General features: G+C 42.6%; 1 long non-coding RNA gene across 2 annotated transcripts in view; it reads left to right on the top strand.

Annotated features, from left to right (window-relative positions):
- The window catches only part of LOC105497248 (uncharacterized), a 64,325-nt gene extending 47,924 nt beyond the window's left edge, over positions 1–16,401 (top strand). For both annotated transcript variants that reach the window (XR_011606877.1, XR_011606878.1), the window contains exon 3: positions 14,967–16,401. This is a non-coding gene — a long non-coding RNA (uncharacterized lncRNA). The remainder of the gene's footprint in view (positions 1–14,966) is intronic.
- The last annotated feature ends 1,167 nt before the right edge of the window (positions 16,402–17,568 follow it).

Here is a 17,568-nt window from a genome sequence, read left to right as displayed (position 1 = left end):
ATGCAGGAAGGAGATGGCAAATCTTCTTCATGACAGAAATGTAGCCCCAGACCATATTCCTTCTCGGAGAAAGACATTATTCACTGACTCAGGTGGGATGGTTCCCACAGTGAATTGCTCCATTCCCTGAAGACCGTCCTCTATCGCTCGCTCCAGTGGCTGATCTGTTTTAAAAATCCGCCTGTACACGCTGCTCCCTCACCCCCAGCTCCATTCCCCATTCTGGATAAATGTATAAAAATCCGTACCTGTTGGCTTAGAAATGCCCCTGGCAGATATATATGGGCATGGCCTAAGGTCCAGCTCAAAAGTAAATGCCATCTGGACTGACAGGAAGAATGTCAGAGGAAGAATGCAGAGCAACAATGGCAGCAACTTCCAAATAACCATGAAACCCCAGCAAGTGTACACCATGCCATCTTCTAGAAAGGACAAGGTGGTAATGTGAACACGCATGTCCATTCTCCGGTGCCCGTCGGACAAGCCCCATGCCTAGTGTTGCAGCTGAGCATCCGTACATGGAACAGATTATTTGATTGCATGTTATGGGATTGTCAGGGATGGGTATTGTCAGGATGGGGTTGTAATAGGGAAAGAATGTTATAGCTGCAAGAGCATGGACAGGTTCATATGTAAGGATGTACGTGGAGCCTGAAGAGAAGGACGTACATGGAACCTGAAGAGTTAAGGCTTTCTAAGTCATTCTGTTGAAACTAATCATTGGACGTGTTTTGTCAAGTGGCGAATAAGGCTGATCTGAAACAACAGCAACAAAATACAAACCAAATGTTCGCATCGGCCCTGACTATAATCTATGGCTGCAAATGGGGCCACACATAAGAGCAATAACCCACATTTCATTACCCCAGCTGCTGAGTAAAATGCTGGTAAACACAGGACATCTGGGTCATAGACTGTGGGTTCAAAGCTGAGACCCAGCTCTCCCCTGTGTGGAACCTCAGGTAAATTGCTCAATCTCCCTGGGCTTGGTTTATTCGTTTGGGCAATGTAATGACGCCTGATGTATAGGCTGATGGTGAGGATTAAATAGTGAGTGCAAGTAAAGAGCATAAGACAGGGCTGTGCCCATGCAGACTGAGTAACTGATCATTATTACTACCATACTCATGTTTACCACGTCCTCCTGGGTCCCCAGGATGTGTCTCCTATTTGCTCACAAACAAGTGGCATCTGCCATGATCTCTCGGTTCCCTGATCTCCTGTGGCCCTGCCTATAGAGTAGGTAATGGACCTCTTCACTGCTTTTAGGGCCCACCATCATGTTTGACATCTCTTGGGGTGACTGGTTGACTCACCTCCACCCTCCCTCTTCTGGCTCCTGTGGTCCTAACTGATCTATGTGACCCTAGTCCTCACCATGAGAAGTTAATTTCGGAGTTGCCCTTGATTTGTGCTGTGCCAAGCTGTATGGGTCCCCTGTGAGTCTGCAACCTGGAACAGACAGACTGAGAAGTTGACTCTAGCTGGAGAAGTTTTTGTGAGCTTATGCAATGGCCACATCTCCAACCATGCTCTCTCCAACTTTTGAGTCAGCTCCTGTTTCTTAGAGAGCTGGAGGGTGGATGCTTGCCCCATTCAGTGCACCTTTCCCCTTCTCTACCCTTGGTCCTTAATGATGATTTGTGCCTCAAAGCACAGCATTCTCTACTACTCCCTTTAAGTGGTAGGTGGCAAATACCTGTCTTGTATTTCTTCCCAAGCTGGAAGTAGGTTTTTGCTTGTAAAGCTGGAGCAGAGAGAAGAGTTACTACCTGGAGAGAATGGAGAACATCTGCAAAATGAACAAATCTCCTGTTTTCCATGGCATTTGGCATTAAACAATGTCACAGATGGCTTCACTAGAGGATTCTGGACAATGTGCAGAGATCCAAACATGTCTGTTTATTTACCCCTTCTCTTGAGAACAACAATTGTGGGATCAGTTGGGAGGCAAAATGGTATAAGAAAAGAACACTGGCTTTGGAGTCCAGACAAATCCAGCTTCAAAACCTTGTGCCTTAACATGGGTTTCTATGATGATTTAGTTGACCTCTGAGCCTCAGTTCCCTTGTCTGTAAAATCAAGATGGCAGTGCCATATTATGCAGGGTTTCTTAAGTTGCAAGTGGTTGAAACTCAACTTGAACTTGCTTAATCCATAAAAAAGGGAATCTATTAGCTCAGGTAACCCAGCCAAGAAAAAGCCTGGCCTCAGAGTTGGCTGGACTCAGGGACTGAATCCCTACCAAGTAAAGTTCTTGTCTTTGCTTACCTCTGGAAAGGTAATTTTCATAACAAATAATAATGAAAGTGGTAATAATAAAAGTGGTTTTATTCTCTCCTTCTGAAGATGGGCTGCATTCACTGGCGAGGAACACGTTCTAGGCTCAAATCTTTGCAGATAGAGACCTTTGTAGATATTTCCAGGAAATTACTCTGATTCCTTAGCCGCGGACTCTTGCCCAGTTTAGGCCAATCACAGGCCAGTGGGAGGAGATACTACACGTGGCTCAGCCTGCCTCATGGGACAGCCCTATGGGCCAGTAGTGGCATAGTGAGGCTTTGGGGAAATCACTATGAGTCGTCCCAACCTGTCCACTTCCTCACAACACTTTTGTGATTTGAAGGAAGCCACACAGTCACGTACCTCCTTGAACAGTCTCTGTGGTGATTGTCCTCCTAGGGGAAGCTTTGGGGAGAATGTTGGCACCTCTGCCTCTCTGTTCCTCTGACCCTTCAGACTCATTATGTTCAGTGTGGCGGTTACAGTTCTCTCCGTGTAGCTTCCTGACTCACTGATCTGCAGATGGCCCCACCCCAGGCCTGAAGCATGGCAGCGCCTTTGGTATCTCCAGGGCTCCCACAGCTGACATGTCTTCTACCGCAGGCACACAGCTCTTTTTCTGCATCTTCTTTCATCCCTGCAGCTGTCACTGTGGTCGGTTACCTCACAGCCTCCTAAACAGGGGCATCTCTGATCACATTTGTCCCCTGCTTTCAAATGACAGTGGCTCTCCATTATCTCTCAAATTAGTGGGAGACTCCAAGGCTTGGCATTCAAGGACTGCCACGATCTTATCCCAAACAACTTCCAAGCCACCCTTGCAGCTGTTGGGTGTTTAGATCATGCTACTGTAGGACACACAAGTAGGAAAGCCTTTGGGGACCAGTGTAAGGAAATGAGCAGGAAGGAGTGAGACTGGCTGTTGGCAGGTTGCTAGGCAGCCACACAGCAAGAAAAGCAACCTGCATGAGGCAGATGATCCTAGAAGCCAGTGAGAACTCGCGCATTCTTTGATGTGTGTTTTAGCTAAGAGCAGCCAACTTAGGGTGCTAACCAATGGAATTTTGTGAACGCATTTAACTCTGATATTTAATATGTTGAGGCTCAAGACATTTTTCCCTCTTTGGTGGTGAAAAAACCCATACACTACTATTGTTTTTACTGGGGAATGTGTATGGGCAATTGGTGGGAGTGGTGTAGAGTGGGAGAGATTTTCCAAGTAGCAAAAAAGAAGACTAAAATGAAAGCCATTATTCTGCTTTTCAGAACTAGTTGCTTTTATTTCATGATGGTTGCCTGGAGACTTTGTTTATATATATTTATAAAGAAATAAATGCTGAACTTAGGCCTAGAAATCCAAATGAAAAACATGTCATTCTCAGCTTTGAGATGTGGAGTGTTTGCTCTATGAGGATAAAAGGCCATGCTTGCCTGAATTCTTTTAGTTTAAGACTCTTTTTAATCTGCTGATGAAGTTTTACGTATGTATACACACACATATACATACTCTTCCCAAACACACACACACGTATTTTAAACATTTTAAGCTGTCTTTTAAATGAACAATTACTTATTGCCAACAGGCACCTATTTCATCTTAGGAATGCTAGCAAATACTCCTGGCACCTAAGCATGATTAATATAGAGAGGAACATATGAGACACAATGCAAGGGTGGCTGATAATCCAGGTCCTGCTTGTCACAGGCCTTGGCTCAGCTCAGCTGGTCATGCAGATGAAGGCCGAGGAGATGGGCAGCAACCAGAAAGGCTCCAGGGTTGGCATCTGTGCATCAGACGACTCATAGGTCAACACCAGATTTTTCAAACCCTGCTCTGGCTAAAAAAGTCCCAATTTCCCTGTGCCTCACATCCTGTTCTGTTTTCATGGAAAGAAAAAAATCAAAAGAAAAGTACATTGATTGATTTCCCAGACTTGCTCTTTTTTTATTTCCTGGTTCTGAAAATTTTCTTTTTCACTCTTACTCTTATAAGCCTGCAATTAATTCAGCATTTGAAATGTGAGCTTCTGAAACAAACTCCCATGAATGCTGCATAACTATGTTTAGTTTTGCTTTTCTCTTAAACTCCCCTTCTGGTTTTTGTTAACATTAAACACACACACACACAAACAAAGATAGACGGGGACCAGGGAAGGGATTTTCCAATGTGTTTTCAAAACAACCACTTATAGTCAAACATCAGCAAGGCCAGTTATTCTAATATTGCAGTAACGACTTTCCAGGCACCAAAAAAGAAGGCATGTTGCAATAACTTTAAGACAAATTGCTGACAACATAATCATTGTCTTTTCCTCCTAGAGAAATAAGAATTTTCCAAGCATTCTTAAGGACTGTAAGCTTTTCTGTGCCCTTAGAAATCATCAAACTCTAATCCTCATTAGATACTGGTCAATATTTCCAGAGGAGAGGAAGTGCCACATAACTTTAAGTATCAAGCTTATGATTACCAACAAAGGAAAACTACGTGCATTACATGAGTGGTAGCTGCACCGTATGCCCGGACTATATTATGAATGTTCACCTACTCATTCATTCATTCATCCCATATTTCTAATCAGCAATTAACATAAACAGGATTCCTGTTCTAATAGATTTTTCAGGCTGATGTGGGAGGCAATAGGAGAATGTAGATAGACATTGAATAAGTATTTACAAGTGCACTTAGTTTTACAGAGAAGGAAACAGTTCTCTACGTAACAGAACTAACCTAGTCTAGGAGCATGTGAAAGATTGCTGCAGAGAAGGCCACCAGTCTTTTCTCCCAACCCTCTAAGCACCTGCCACTCCAAGAGATGAGGTCTATTTCCCCTCCCCTTGAACCTGAACTGCCCTGTGATTTGCTTTGATCAATAGAATGTGGCAGAAAAGATACCATGTGACTTCCAAGCATAGTTATTAAGATGCCTTGTAGCTTCTGTTTTCTCCCCTTGGAAGCCAAGCCCATATAAAGAAGTCCAGGTGGAGAAATCTCATGGAGAGAGAATAGGACCCAGTCTGCCATCCCAGCCAAGGTGCCAAACCTCGTGTGTGTGAAGCCACCTTGGACCCTCCAGTCTCAGTTAAACTCGTCCAGTGCCACATAGAGCAGAAATTAGCTGTCCCCAATCAAGCCGAACTACACTACAGATTCATGAGCAAATGAATGGTGGTTATTTTAAGCCATTAGCTTTTGAAGAGGTGTGTTGCCCAGCAATTGATAACTGAAACAGAGTTAGGGAGGTTTTCTGGAGGAAGTTCTATTTAAGCTAAGTCTTGAAGACTGGGCAGAATTTGACTCTTCAGGAAAGGGTTAGTATTCCAGGCACATGGAGCAGCCTGGGAAGACCCCGAAGGCTGGAGAACATGGCACCTTCAAGACCTAGAAGCAAGCCAATATGACCAGAATGTAGAGAAGTAGTGAGCATGGAGGCTGGGGAGGTAGACAAGGCTTGTAAGTAAGAAAAGAATATAGCTGATACTTATTGAGTGTCAAGTGGATGTCCAGACCTTCATCTGACATGGTTAGCTTAGCAAAAACAAAAGTAAGACCTTTGTTCAGAGGGAGGAAATTCCATGCCATGGATGTTTCTGGCTGTTAACGCAAAGACATGGCTGATTACAAGTAAGGTCTGATGAGAGGTAGAAGGTTCATTTATCCAACAAATATCTCTTGAGTACCAGTACTGTCCTCATGGGAGAAAGAACTCACAGTACATTTCTGATAAATATGAGCCAGTGTCATGCACATAAAAATGCCATGTTTCAGTGGTCTACACATACACATGCCCTCTAAAATCAGGAGGGGACTTAGAGTCAGGCAAATGTTTGCAGCCTTGGGAAAGTCACTGAATTTCACTGAGCTTCATCTGTAACACTGGAATAATAACACTCCCTCCATAGGATTATTGGGAGTCTTAAATGAGAAAAGTCTATGTAAAGCACCTAATGAAATACATGATAGGTACTCAAAAAGTGACAGCAAATTAAAAGAGAAAATATTGTATGGATATAGGACAGACCAAGGCCAGGCATATCTTTTTACATAGCAGAAATGGAATTCAATCAATTAAGACAACAGAAAAAGTGCTATTATTTTGCCTTCTTTATTATATTTATTAGGAAACCTATTTCTACCAGCTGATATGGACTATCCTTAAAAAATTATAGTTGAAGTGTGGTTAGCAAAGCCTTCTCCTGAATCCTTTCCTGTTCTCAATGGCATGATATGTCGAGAGCACATCTTTTGAGTCTCTTTGATCCAGTGATGTTCAAATGTGCAACAAGGGACTTAGTCTGGTGCTTACTATGTACTTGACCTAAAGTTGTCTAACTTCCCCAGCAATCTCCAGCGATAGGTATTAATTTTCTCATTTTTCATAATTTCCTCATTTTTCTCTTTAATTTTGCCCATTTGCAGATGAGCAAAGCAAGGGTCAGAGAAGTTACTGACTTCCCTGGCACTAGGCCCCACAGCCAGAAAGTGCCTCAGAATTCAAATCCAGGTGCACCTGACATCAAAGCCTGTGCTCTTTTCCCTAGGCCAAGCTACCTCCTTCCAAGCAGACCTGTGTTTAGACGTGCTGTCACTTCTGAAGGAAGTCATCCCAGCTTCAACTTACGGGATCTCACAAAGGGCCTGCAGTGTGTCTCCTTAAGGACCACCATAAGTCAGTGGCTATTTTTTTTTTTTTTTAATTGAGATGGGGTCTCACTCTGTCACTCAGGCTGGAGTGCAGTGGTGCGATCTTGGCTCACTGCAGCCTCCAACTCCCAGACTCAAGCAATCCTCCCACCTCAGCCTCCCAAGTAGCTGAGATCACAGGCGCACACCACTGTGTCTGGCTCATTTTTTGTACTTTTGGTGGAGATGCAGTTTTGTTGTGTTGCTCAGGCTGGTCTTAAACTCCTGAGCTCAAGCAGTCTGTCCACCTTGGCCTCCCAAAGTGCTGGGATTACAGGCATGAGCCACCGTGCGCAGACAGCTATGTTTTCAAAGCAACAAATATATCAAAGCAGATGAGCCCAGGGAAGGTGAACTGTTCCTTGGGAGGAGTAGTACAATGACTGTAGCCAGCTTACTGGAGACTGTGCTCAAGAAAAAGCCAAGAGGGAATCTTTGGCAGCTGCTGTGATCTCACCTGCATATTTTAATTTTTTTCATCTATTTAAAGCCTGTCAAATTGCCTAAGAGTCAATAGAGATGATTTCCAAGGGCCGTTTAGTTCCAGGTTTCTATTATCTCACAAATTCTGCCATATTGGATTTTAGAGCTGTTCTTTGGAAAGATGGAAATGTTTCTGAGTGGAGCTCTGATTCCTCTAATCTTGGGTACAGGCTTATTCATGTCTAAGAATGGACTCCTTTTAAGACAATTCAGGCTGAATGACTTCTTCCAAGGAAGGAAGGAAATAGATGTTTATTAAATTTCATTATGCGTCAGGCAGTGGGCTAAGAATTTCCCCTTATGTTGTTAAACTTAAATCTGGCAACCTAGACTATCAAGGCTAACTTTGACTTGAAATAACAAGACAAATCCCATCTTTATCACTGGTTGCTGTTGTGGAGTAGCAGTGGGTGAGGTGCGTAGAGATCCATTCATCTATGCAGCAGAACACTTGACTGGCTTGAGATGTGACATGCAGAGCAAAAAGCAGGACATTGCTCTGGGAGAATTACAGAAAAGGGCCAAGTAAACAGCAAAGTGATCACTTTAGTGCTGCAGTGAGACATGCCCAGGCAAACCCCAGAAAACAAGGGGATAGCCAGCCGCCACGGAGGATGGGAGATGAATGGGCTTTTTTGGGACACCAGGAAGGTGGGTAAAGCCAGGAGGAAGGACAGCAACAGACCTTACAAGAAGGAGCCAGAGAGGTGACAAAAGTAATAGGCATGATACAGACTATAGTTTTCCTATCAGGAGCGTGAGTCACACAAACATCAGCCCACCTCTTTGATAGAATAGGAAATAATGGCACCAACAGTTCCCTTTCTGAATACTAAGGACAAAAACGAAATTACACTGCCTGTAATGCAAGGCTTAGTCAGACGTAATTTAGTCCCCAAATTAATTCTGAAGTCAAAAAGCTAAAGGAAAGTGGAACAAAAAAGAATCCGAGGCTCAGGGCAGCAGAAGAGAGCTCCTGGAGAGGAGATGACAGTCAGCTGAAGTCGTCAACAGAGGGAGCTGGGAGGCTGCTAACCCCTTTGATTTCAGCAGGGACTGGCTGTCTGCACGCAGCTCCTGGCTCCCCGCGGCGGGGGCAGGAGTTAACGCCGTCAGTTACATGCTCGTCAGATGTGCACGGGCGCTACACACGATCCTGCTAACGTGGTCTGAGAAACATGACCTCAGCGCAGGTGAAGCGTGGGCAGCTGACGCCACAGTGATGTGTGCAGATCTGGTGGGGACTCTGACGCAGCCCCAGGGCGAAACCAACCCTGTTTTTACTTTCAATCCAGCTTGACGCCCGTCGTGGAGAAAAAGGCGGGACCTGCTTGGGAAGACACAGGAAATCCGTCCCTTTTATTTTCCTTATTTTATTCAATTATATTCATCCCCTTTATAAGTGATCTCATCTCTCCAGAATCGGCGTTTTCTCTAACAAAGAAAATGTTCTTGTCCTTAAATGGAAAGAAAAATAAGCTAGAAATGTCCCACTGTGGTAACAGTAGGAAGGAACTAGGACCTTAGAGAACCAGCCTAAAATTGGCAGTAGGGCTATAGCTCCCTGGCAGAGGAAGGATAGCTGCCCTTCCCTGGCGAGGGGTCCACATGGCAGCACAGAGAGGTTAAGTTCCATGAGGGCAGTAACCAACTGTGGCCGGTTTGATTCATCTTATTAACCTCAGCCCTTGGCAAAGTACCCAGCACATAGTAGGTGCTCAATACTTTAGTGTGGGCTGAGTAAATGAACAAATAAATGAATAAAGGTGAAGTCTTCAGGCCAAACAGACTTATATTTAAAATCTGGCCCTTAATTCCTATCAGTGACAGTGTATTGGGCAAATTATTTGACCTCCTCTTGGCCAGAAATTCTTCAACAACAATGACTGTGCCACACTCATCACTCAGTTCTCAATGTCTGAAAAATAACAGGTGCTCAATAAAACATTTTATATAAATTAGATTTTATGCCTCCATTTGTTCATCTGTAAAGAGGTACCATAATATTTACCTAGTAGGGTTAACCGTTATGAAGGGTAATGAGATAAAGCATGTAAGTTCCCGGCACATGAGAATCACCGAATAAATAGTTGGTTTATTCTATTTATTTGTGTTGGAAAACATTGCCCCTGCCCTCTGTTCCCTTCCTCCAGGAAATCCTCAGATGTGAACCTGGGACCTAATACCATGAGCTTTTCCAAGGACTTCGTAGTGGCTGTTTGTGCCCTGCCTGTCCTTGCCTGCGGACCCTCTAAACATCTAAGTTTGCACTCAGAACCATTCCAGGGGTGTCCTCATTGAGAGACCCTGATAAGAGCTAATTGTCCACTTCAGCCCAAGGTTGGAGATTGGCTCCTAGCAATAGGAGAGATGGTAGCCTCAGTGCTGGAACCAGGAAGAAGGCAATCAACTGTCTGGGAGGCAGGCCTGTTTCTCACCATCTTCTTAGCCCAGGGTGGAACCAAGAAGGAGAACACTGCCATTGAAACCCATCCTGAAAAGAGCCACAGACCAAATGCCAAGATTCAGGGGCTTCCTGGTCTGAAAGTTATGCCTGAAGCTAATTCTGACCATGTTTTCCTTGAATTTTACTTTGGGAAAGATACAACTGGGGGAATCAACACCCAAATCTACAGAAGATAAATGATTCCAAATGCTTCATGGGGAGTTTTACAACCTCAGGACCATCTAGAAGCTCTAGAAGGCAGACATTTGCAACTCTAGGGCTTTGTAAGATGACCAAAGACAATTTTCTTTCCAGGGTGCTTAAGGGCAGTGTTGCCTGTGGAATTCTTGAGGAGCCACTCAATTCTGTGTTTCAGTAAGATAATGAGACAAAGAAAGCTCAACAGCAACTATTACTGCTTGAAGATACTTTCTCTTTCTCCTTGGGAATGGATTAGATGTATCTTTTAGGGAACAGACAGTGATGATATTTTGCATTTGTAAGGTGCTTTCACATTTCTTACCTAACAAGTTTATATTTATATTGCCTGCTTTCATCTTTAAAACAATTCTGTAAATTAGATAATCACGCACTTTTAGTTCCATTTTACAGATGGGAAAACTGATATTTGGAAGGTCTAGTTTTTATTCAACCTTGCATTTAATTAGAGGCAGATGTGAAATTTGCTTCCATCTACAGTGCTTTTTAGTGGACCATCCAGCCTCTCAGTTCACAGCTTAATTTGGAGTAAATGGAAGAAGCTAAAAATCAATATGATACCAGACTCCCATAACAGAAAGAAATAGATTTTTGTAGCTTAAGTCTGCTTTATTAAGAAAATGCCTCTTCCAAATGTTTTCATTTAAAAGACTAAAAATGTATCCCCTATAGAAGTTAAATTTGAGTCTTTTTCCCTTCAAATTCCAATAATCCTCTTCAAATATGTGACCACTATTTCCTGAGTTTGTCTTCTGAAATATGTATGAAGGAATGTCACCTTAGGGAATTAATTTTCTCTAGAAAAATATATGAAGTTGTCTCCTATAATTTGAAAAGATTTAGCTCATAATTGACTCTTGGGATGAGTGAGGGGTGCTTGATTCCTAAAATGTGTTTCTTAAATTTTATGCATATTTAGTTGCTTGTGAGTTTTGATATAAACATGATCTAGAAAGCAAAACTGCCTTAAAGATGAATTTACCCTTGACTGACTTGATTGTTTGATTGATTTATCAACAGGGTAATTGGCAAAGCTAAGTTATAATCACATATTTTAATTTAGAAACAACCGTCTCACAAAGTCAGCATCTTAAATCTTGTTTCTGAAGAAATTGGCACCAGGACAATGTCTTCTATTGGAATAAGTGTGGGTGAGAAGCAGCATCGTATGCCTGGAAGGCTTATGGGCTTTGAAATCACAGACCTGATTATGACACTGGACTCCATTCATTTCTTCATTTATTAAAAAAAAAAACCCTATTCTGTGTGCCAGGCATTGCGAGTGAGGCAATAGATGATGGTGAACAAAACTTGTGCTTCCTGCCTTTGTGGAACTTCCAGTCTCGTGACTTTACTCACTGTATGTCCTCAGGCAAGTTACAGTACTTCCTGAGCTACATTTTAACTGTAAATTATATAGAAATCAATACTAAAATGAGGTATTTTCTCCACAAGACTGATGAAAAATGACTAAAATAGCACAAAGCATCTGGTTCATAGCAAGGACTCAGTAAATACTGATTTACCCTGTTTAATTACATCAAGTCCAGCAGCAGAGGGCAGTAGCATCCCTGATGACCTCGAGTCTTAATAAAATCCCTGCAATTTGGCTTTTACCCTGCAAACCCTCCTTCCTAAATCTGCTGCCACAGTTTTCCCATAGCTGGTGACCTTGGTCAGCTTTGCCCAGGCTTCATCCTCTTCCAGCTCTTGGCTGAGCTCTTCACAGGACAATCATGGATTCCTGCTTGGAACCCTACCTCCCTGGCTTCCCCAATTCTATTCTTTTGGTGTGCTCTTTATTTTCCAGCTTCTTTCGCTCCTTTTTGTCTTGCCCTCTGTTCCTTCCCCTCATCCCCTTAATGAGTACCTTGTCAATGCACATGGCACCCACATCTTCTTTACTAGCCAGGACCTTTCTTCTGTCCTCCCTTCCCGTATATCCAGCATTCAGCAGGCATCTCCACTGTGTCCCTTCATACCTCTAGCTGAATGCTTACAGAACTGATTCCATCCTCTCCTCAAAGGGCCTCCTTCCTCTTACTTTGAATCAGTAAGTTACTTAAGCTCTTAGACACCCTGATTAGAAAACTTGGAATCTTTTTGGACCCCGCTTATCCCACAGTTTCCACATTTAAGCAATTTGTTGACTTGGTCTAATCTTCTGAATCTCTCTTCCCCTTCTCTTTCCCATCACCCTTGCGCAACCTCTCATACTTCTTATTCAGACTACAGCAATGGCCCCCTAAAGGAACCCTGCTCTTTCTCCATCCCACCTCACTTACTGCTGTTAGGCTCAACTCTGGTCCTAAAGCACAGTTCTGATCAACTTACTTCCTTGCTCAAAACCGTTCGTTCATGAGCCCTCCAAGCTTCATTCAGTCTGGCACATTAGCAATTCTTTCCAATCTGACTTCAGCTGACATTTCTGTCTTATCTCTAACCCTCTCCCAACACTCTTGCAATTGATGGTCCAGTGGGGGGATCAAAACTAATCCATCACCACACAAGCATGCATCTGTGAATTACAATAAGGGCTCTGAATGAAAAGAAGAATATGCTGTCAGAACATAAAACTGAGAGCCTGGTCTGGCCCATTCAAGGAGCTGATGAAAGGTTGGAGGGATGCAAACAGTGGGGGCGTGCATGCAACTCAGAGGAGAGGTGGCAGGGCCTTAGAGAGGGTGCCTGATAGATTTTGATCTGTATCCCAAGAACAATGGAAGGCCATTGGAGGGTTCTAAACCTGATGGGCAAGATTAGATTTACATCTTTAAAAGATGGTTGCACAGCAGGTAAGCTCCCTGAGAAGGGGAGTCTCTGCTTTTCATTCCTGGTAGCTCTCCAAGTGCCTGAAACAGAGTCTTCTAAGACAAGCACTCCATGAGGAACAATTAAAGTGCCTAGACAAAAGGAATAAAAGCAGGTAGAAGGAAGAAGAGCAGATGAAGGGCAGGAGATCAGGAAAGCCAGGGAAATGGACAGGAGAGAGGGGGAAGCCATTTAATATTCAAGGTGCATGTATAAAATAATGAGATACTTTTACACAAATCATCTAAATGTGGGTTGCCATTTCACAGCTATCACAAGTGGCAGAAACCCTATTGGAACTTGGCTTTGGAATTGTCTTCAGCAACTGTTTATCAGTTACACACCTCAGATCTCATGGCTTTACTGTCAAATTTGATATAAACTGCCTATTTTTCCCATGTTCCCCTCATCATGCCTATATGTTCCTTTTATTTTATCACTTTTTCTTAGAGACAGGGTCTCACTCTGCCACCCAGGCTGGAGTACAGTTGCACAGTCATAGCTCACTATAACCTCAAACTCCTGGGCTCAGGCAATCCTCCTAACTCAGCCTTCCGAGTAGCTGGGACTACAGGTTCTTGCCACCATACCCAACTACGTTTTAAACTTTTTTTATAGAGATGGGGTCTCACTATGTTGCCTAGGCTGCATATGTTCTTTTTATACCTCTTTATATTGTTTTCTGTCTTGGATTATAAACTCCTAGAAGACAGAGACCAGATCTTTCCAATTACCCATAGCAGGAGAAGCAGCTGTTATGGTGCTGCATGCCCTGTGGGAACTTCTCCCCATTAGTGTAGGGGATGGTAAAGAATGGGAGATGAGGGGTCAGTGAATGAAAGGGGAACTAGGAACAGGGTGGGGAAAGAGGCTCTGTCTTCCTTTTTCTTTCCTTTGTCTAGTACCTAGGATGTTGAACTTCTAAAAATATACCAAGGTGAAGAAATCGCTTTCATAAGAGCATGAACTCTTGAGATGCAATGCCTGGGTTTGAATTTGGGCTGATTTCCTATTAGCTGAGGGGCCTTAGGCAAATGACTTAACTTCTCTGTGCCTCAATGTTCTCATCTTGAAAACGGATTGATGCTACTACCTTTGCCATATGGCTGTTTGGAGATTAAATGTGGATGCACTCACAGCAGGCCTGGGCTGTGGTGAGCACTCAGCATTTGTCAGCTGGTTTTATTATTACTGCTGCTAAGCAGGAGGGTGCTCGTATTTGTACTTCCTCCAATTTCAAGATCCTTTGTTCTCAACAATTGGAAATTGCAATGATGAAGTTTGAGGCACATGTTTCATTTATTCTTCCACAGACTTTAATTTGATGGTCCACAGAAATGTAATTAGCGTCATGCAAATATTTTGGTCAGGACTAAAAGCTGCCTTCAATATTTAGCAAAAAGAACCAAACATAAGAGTCATCACGTTTTGAAAGCTGAATGTGAGAGCTCTGTGGGCAAATCCCCTCACAAGTGAGAGATTTTGAATAAACAGTAATTATGTAGCAAAAACCTAAGTAACAGCTGCAGGGAGTATTGAGACAAACAGCCTGGAGGTTTGTGTACATGAAGGATGTAACCTGGTGGAGTAATTTATTATCTGGGACAACTGAAATATCAACTGTATGAGCATCATCTGTATAGGAAATTTAGGGAATGAAAATATTTCCACGTCATCGTGGAACACTTATTACTATAAAGTTTACATTTCAAAAGTAGGTGTGACGTTAGCTAGCTGTGGTTTACTGGTATGATATACAATGATGATAAAACCTATGTATATTTATCTGATATTGTCAGAATTGCCAGTCGCTTCCTGGATAGAGTATGGTAGTGATTTTCCATTTTCTCATTGTTTTTATTTAACAGTAATTTTCGAAAGGATTTTAGCACTTCAAGTAAATGGTGAGGAAACAAAGAACTAGAGAGGGAGAGAGCATGTGACATACATGAGTGGGTAGAGATAAGAAAATAGTACAGCCGAGTGCCCCTAAGTGTAAAGATGAAATGAAAATCTTCTGTTTGCCTCTATTGTGAATTTCAGGTCAAATCTTTCCTTATTGAAAATTCACCCAAGAGGCATCAAGATGACCTCTGGCCAGAGACTGAGTCATCTTTGCATGACATCAACACGACCTGCTTCTGCAGGCCCTCGGGGAGCAGAGCAGAAGCTCTATTCCAGATCTAAGATGACAGCCTGGGAACCCTTTCCATCCATGTGCATATAAGGATCTTGACGCAAAGCCAAGACACAGTCTTCCTCCTTGTATAATTAATTCTGGTTATCCACACACCTAGAACCATGAAGTTTATAATCTGCTTCTTTCTAACTGCTGCTTATAGAAACATATTTGCCAAAGTCAGTCAGATCCATGGGCAATGTGAGGAATTGAGAAGTGAAGCCAGCTGGACTTCCTGGGTCCAGTGGGGACTTGGAGAACTTACTCGTCTTACAAGAGGTTTGTAAAATGCACCAATCAGTGTTCTGTAAAAGTACACCAATCAGTGCTCTGTAGCTAGCTAGAAGTTTGTAAAATGGAGTGCTCTGTAAAAACGCACCAGTCAGTGCTCTGTAGCTAGCTAGAGGTTTGTAAAATGGACCAATCAGTGCTCTGTAAAATGGACCAATCAGCACTCTGTAAAATGGACCAATCAGCAGGACATGGGTGGGGACGAACCAGGGAATAAAAGCTGGCCACCCCAGCCAACAGTGGTAACCCGATTGGGTCCCCTTCTGTGCTGTGGAAGGTTTGTGTTTTTGCTCTTAACAGTAAATCTTGCTGCTGCTCACTCTTTGGGTCCGTGCTGTCTTTTAAGAGCTGTAACACTCACAGCGGAGGTCCGCAGCTCCATTCTTGAAGTCAGTGAGACCACGAACCCACTGGAAGGAATCAACTCTGGACACAGAATGAGAGGGTATCCAATGGGAGACAGTTGTAGAAATCCCAAGTGTGAGTAAATGTGCTTGGAAGTAGATTTGTTTCACACTCCTTTTCTTTAGGAACCTGCTGCATATGTGTGCCACTTTTGTACAACTCTGGAGGAAATACCACTTGACGTGATGAATCCAAGAATTCAAGCAGGAAGAGTTGGATAATCCTTCCACATCACCCCAATTAGTCCTCAAGGATTGTCTTTTAATTTTTTGACAAAGCATTTACAGAAAAATACATAAATGAATGGAAAAATTCCTTCTCCTTACAGCTTAGATTGACATACATTTGTGAAGTGTAGGGCTATAACACTCTATTTCTTCTGAGATAAGCAATGTGATAGGTTTTTAGTTCTACATCATTTTAGAGATAGGTACAAACAAGGCTCAGAGATTTAAGATTTCCAGAAGTGTCCAAAACAGAACTTTTCATTCTTATCCCATTACTGTATATTGTAAATCATTACAGGGTTATTTTAACTGAAATTGCCTGATACCCTGAAAAGTCATGCCCACTAGGTGTAGGAGATAAAGAAAGGAAAATAAAGGAAAAGGAAAAGGAAGGAAGGGTGGGGGGGTGGGGGCACAGGGAAGAAGAAGGGCTGAATTATCCTTCACTGTCTCAGTTTGGTTTTTCCAGTTCAATTGCTGGTAGCCCAGGTGGAAGAGATGCATGGGGCTAACCCTGTACCCTCTGGCACTCAACAAACTAACTGAAGGGTGTTTGCACTGAGCTGTTATCATGCCGAGGAAGAACCACTAACACAGACTAGGTTGGGAGAAATGGTAGGTTTGATTTACTCACAGTTTATAGCAGCAAAAACAAATTGAGTGAAACTAAGGCAGACTTACAGTTTGTTTACTAAATTCTTGACCAGCCAGAATCATGCACCTGTCATATTTAGTCAGCTCTTTTTACCAAGATTGCACAAAAATTTAGACAATGCAGGGTGTTTAAAGTTTTTTCTCAAAGTAATAAACTCTAGACATTCTTAGGTAGCAGTGTATTTGGATGGCAGATTTCAAATGTAAGTATCAGAGAAACACCAGGCAATTGGTTTTTCAATGAAAAGAAAATTGTGAATTGTGGTTAGCAACAGATAAAACTAGCCATACCAGTTACTTTTAAGATCTCTCTCTTTCTCTGTTTTTAAGAGATAGGTTCTTGCTCTATCACCCAGGCTCGAGTGCAGTGGTGCAATCATAGCTCACTATAACCTTGAACCCCTGGGCTCAAACAATTTTCCTGTGTCTCCATGCCTGGCTAATTAAAAAACAAATGTGGAGATGGGGCCTCATTCTGTTGCTCAGGCTGATATCAAGCTCCTGGCCTGAAATGCTTCTCCCACCTTGGCCTCCCAAAGCACTGGGATTAAACATGTGAGCCACTGCGTCCAGCCAGATCACTCTTTTCTTAATATTCTGCAGTTTTATTATAATAGGTCTATGAGTGGATATATTTTTATTTATCCTGTTTGCAAATGGTTATGCTTCTTGAATCTGCAGATTCATGTCTTTTATTAATTTTGTAATTTTTTTCTTTTTTCTTTTTTTGTTTGAGAAGGATTGGACTTTGAGATATATACCTATATATCTCAATGGACAGGTTAACAGCAGATATATATATATACACACACATACACACATGTATCTGCTATATATATGTATATATATTATATCTCTGTGTGTGTACATGCATGTGTGTGTATTATAT

Source organism: Macaca nemestrina, chromosome 8 (assembly GCF_043159975.1).
Source record: "Macaca nemestrina isolate mMacNem1 chromosome 8, mMacNem.hap1, whole genome shotgun sequence".
NCBI classification, from domain to species: Eukaryota; Metazoa; Chordata; class Mammalia; order Primates; family Cercopithecidae; genus Macaca; species Macaca nemestrina.
Note: the sequence above shows the minus strand (reverse complement) of the source record. Positions and strands in the feature narration are given on the sequence as shown.